Consider the following 4,312-nt stretch of genomic DNA (forward strand, 5'->3'; position numbering starts at 1 on the left):
CTGCAGTGCTAGTGGCTCTCGGAGCGGCATTGGCCACAGTCGGAGGGCGCTGTGCGTCGCGCGCCCCTGCTCTGTTCGCGCCGGCGCCCCGTCCGGCGCCGCGTGCGCCGACATCTGACCTCGTCCGGCGCCGAGAGCGCCAGACGCCCGGCCTGTCGGCACCGCGGCGGTGACCTGTGACCGAAGTCGGGATCCGGCCCCGTGTGAGGAGTGCGAGCCTCGCTGGGTCAGGGGTGTGTGCGTGCGTGTATGCTTGTGCGTGCGTTGTCTCACCAATGAAATCCAGCCCGGCGGTGCGCGTGCGTCCGTGGTTCCAGATTGTCTGCTCTTTGGCCACCAATACACGGAGACTGCGTTTGCGGCTTGTTTGACGTGCCGAGTCGGTTGGTCATGAGCGCCAGCTGGTGGCGGCTCCTGGAAGCGAAACGTTAGCGCTCGCTGAGACTTTGACCGATGAAATGGTGTGGTTCGCTTCACTCTGTCCCTCCTTTCTCACTGTCCCTCTTTCCTCAGGCCGCACATTGTGCCGGAAGCGCAATGTATGGCCTGAGGCAGGGGCCTGAGATTACTGCATCCGCCAGAGCCGCGCTTCTGCTGAGCCGTGACGTCAGAGGAGCGACTGTTCGCCTGCGCCGGGATTTCGCCGCCGACGTCACACGCGGCGTCTGTCTGTTCGTGCAGTGGGTTTCGATGCGGGCATCGCTTTGGCTTGCTCGATCGGACTCACTTCCAGCCCCGCTGGTGCCGGGGCGTCGTAAGAGCTGGCCAGCCCGTGTCTGGAACTTCTGCATTGTGCATGATTGCGTTGAAAGCAAATATCCATATCGGAAATATTGTCATCTACTCAAGATTGCGGATCCTAAGCCGGTACCCATTCGCCTCCATCCTGTTGCTGATGAACGGTGTGGGACCGGCGCGCGCGCCATTTGCACTGAATGGATCGGATGCAGGTTTGGAATGCGCGCCGCCCTGAAAATGAGTGCCGGCAATTGATAGTGTTTCACGGAGGCAGGCGGGTCCGTCTTGGTCGGCGACGGGCACATGCACAGCACATCTGAGCGATAGGCATGCCGTCTTTTAAATTTGAAAACCGCTGCCGGTGCTGGTTCCAGGTGATAATGTTTCAAAGCCCACCATGCGTGGCACAAACCAGGGCTGGATCTTGCTGCAGAGTAAGAGCTACATCTTCCCCTTCCCCCGCCCACCGACTTATTCGACTTTGTCCCCTTAAAAGCTGGGGAAAGTGAACTAAATTTGCGGAAAGTTCTTCGGGCTTTGCGGGAGGGGAAGGTTAGTTTCGGTTGCTTACGGCGCAGATCCATAAAATCGCGTCAAACGGTAGTCACAATTACCTGCATCTGGTACACATGTCTGTTGATTTGGAACTGCGCAGGGTTTAACCGGGTCTAATTAGAAGCACAAGGGACACGCGAAGAGTTTGAGTTTGAGGGCGAAAAGCTCAAACTCTGCGCTTAAAGAGTTTGTCGTTCTGGAATTGTTGATTCATTCCGGTTATCTAACTGACAATTTTACAGCTGAATCATCCGAGCAGAACTGCTTTTGTCCCGCCCGAACATAATGAACCGATTTTACAAAATTCTGGATCGATTTCACGAACGCCTGTCGGCAGCCGCCTGGTGGGAGCCGTCGAGCCCACGCCAGGCGCGCAGCGTCAGACGCCGACGCTCTAAGGTTTCGAGACAGGGAGCGCGCATGCTTACCACTGTGATTAGATATGATAAAGTGACGATTAACTTAAGACGACGTGAGCGCTCGCCCAAGCCAGAATGTACGCATGAATCCGAAAAATTCCATCCGGCTCTGGGATTTGAAGGCGCAGCCTTTGGACATGGTCCTGTCCTGTAGTTCTGTATCATTGCGCTGCATACGCCGTCCGCCGCCGCCTCCGCCGAAATAGAGAAATCGGCGTTGGGCTGTCAAGTAAATTTTGACGCTTGAAAAATATAAAAATTGACTCTAAAGCAAAACGTGGCATGAATGTTGGAGACAGAAAGTGAGCGATCTTTTGCATGGTGTGAGAATAATAAGATCAGCTCGGTGGAATCAAGCACGGGACCTTTTGAGTCTCTTGGCAAACGCTTACACGGCATAGACATAATGGGCGCCAACGATCCTATGACGTCATGAGCTGTGGTCCAAATCAGCCAATTACCTCCACGTTGGCTAAAGGCAGGGCGCGCTTCGGGCGGCGTCATCATAATCAATCAATCAGCATTTATTTAACATCCTGTCGGACAGCGTACAATGGAGGAACATCCAACTATGCACATACGCATTACATGCTTGCAATATGCGTAACCGCCCACCAATCCACACACGCAAGGTGCACTAGCCTTCTGACGTTCGAGTCGATTCTAGTACACAGTCATCTGAGAGACTCAGTCACATCCACAGTCATCTGAGAGACTCAGTCTGGTGGCATCCACATCCACAGTCATCTGAGAGACTGGGTCACACCACACTGGGGTCGCACTGGGGAAACCAGGCAGCTCTCCATCCTCCCGCATGCCGAGTTGGCTAGCCGCTTCCAATCTTGTACGCAGAGCAACAACGCGGATCCGGCAAAACTATCGGCAAGCTCAGCCGGGCGGAAGACAAGCACGGCTAGAGCCCTCAGAAGAGCTTGGCGCAAGCGATATGGAGAGTGAAACAGGCCGCTGAACTTTTTGGGGACAGCAGACCGCACCTCGTCCTGTATTGGCGGTGCACGCAGGACCTTGAGAGGGGCCGTGTTGTGCGCTCGCCGCGGAGGTCCTACAGCTGCTCTTAAGGCAGACGCCCACCAGGCCTCCACGCGCTCAATATCCGCTGCAGTCAAAGCCGCTTATGCGCTCCCAAGAAGAAGAGCTGGAACCACAATGGCGGCTTACAGAAATGCTTTCTCCTTTGCCGGAAGGCGGAGACCACTGGCTGGTGCTTGAGCGTAAGATGACTTACGCGCGGGGTGCAGACGGGCGTCCACGTGGCGCCCGCTGCGCGGCTCCGGGCCGAGTACGGCACCCGGTCACCCGGTCTGCGCGCACACGGCCAATCGCTGCCCACGCAGGTACCATTTGGACTCGTCTTAGGTAAGCCTGCCCCCCCCGCCAAAAGAAAACAACAAAGTGCTTAGTGTATGTGCAGTACCGGGGTGCACAAACTCCAAACAAGCACACCGGGTGGTGAACTCTTCAACAATCCTTGGCATGCGACTCACGTGATGTTCGTTGCTGAAGAGGATGAGATCGTCAGTATAAGTCACCACTGGGACATGAGAGCCATGAAGACGCGCTCCAAGACCGATGAGGTTCAGCTGCCTGATAAGTAGAAACAAAAAGCACTCGCAAGTTACGGTGACAAAATCGCTTCCTGACGAACGCCCGTGAAACAATAAACCCAGCGACCGCTGACTGTCCAGCGCTATGCGGGCTGACAGAGACGAATACCAGGCCGCCAGGAGTGCCCAGCTCCGCAGAGGCAGGTGCTCAGCAGCACGCAACAGGAGGAGAACGTGCCGTGCTGTCGAAGCACTTCCGAGCATCTAGATTAGCGGCGAAGACCGGCCCCGACTAATGCGCCACCGCGTAATCTGCTCCAGAAGGAGTACTGCTTCAGAAGCCCCTCGTGTCTCCATGAAGCCGAACTGCAACTCGCTCGATGCAAATGACGATTTAAGCTCACCAAGGGGCGGCATTTAAGCTTATCAAGGGGCGGAAACCACTGAACCGTGCGAGATCGATCGATGATTATCGAAGACGTCCAGACTGGACCCACGTTTTTTTGCGGAGGCGCACAATCGTGCTGCAAACGAGGCTGAAACTGCACCTGCAGGTGGTGAAAACGGTCGGTCAAGAGCCGTGCCAAGGCCTGTAAAAAGGCTGGAGAAGCTCGATACAGAAGGTGCTCGGCCCGCGCTACACCGCACCTCAGACCACAGCACGACGTGCAGCCTCCTCAGCCTGAGTATGCGAAAAACACCAGGGTCAGCCCCAGCAGTGGCTCTGAACATGATGTTTCGCCACAACCTGTTTATTCGTAAACCCTCCCCGGCTGCAATGAATAGAGCTCAAGTGAGACGTGAAATCCTCGGCCCACGAGCGGTACAGGCCGCTTTACAACCGCGTCCGCGCGCTCAAAAGGCGCGCAGTTGCCCGGGATGACGTCATGCGGCTAGAATCCGCGGCTCTCGGTCCGGCCGGGCACCAGCAGCCTTCTCACGTGCCCGCCGACAGACTCTCAGCGCATCTCTGAAAAAGTTGTGTAGCACTGGTCCGTGAGGCCCGCCACTTAGCGTCCAGAGATGAAACCAGAG

Source organism: Pollicipes pollicipes, unplaced genomic scaffold, assembly GCF_011947565.3.
Source record: "Pollicipes pollicipes isolate AB1234 unplaced genomic scaffold, Ppol_2.1 Scaffold_1600;HRSCAF=1878_pilon_pilon_pilon, whole genome shotgun sequence".
NCBI classification, from domain to species: Eukaryota; Metazoa; Arthropoda; class Thecostraca; order Pollicipedomorpha; family Pollicipedidae; genus Pollicipes; species Pollicipes pollicipes.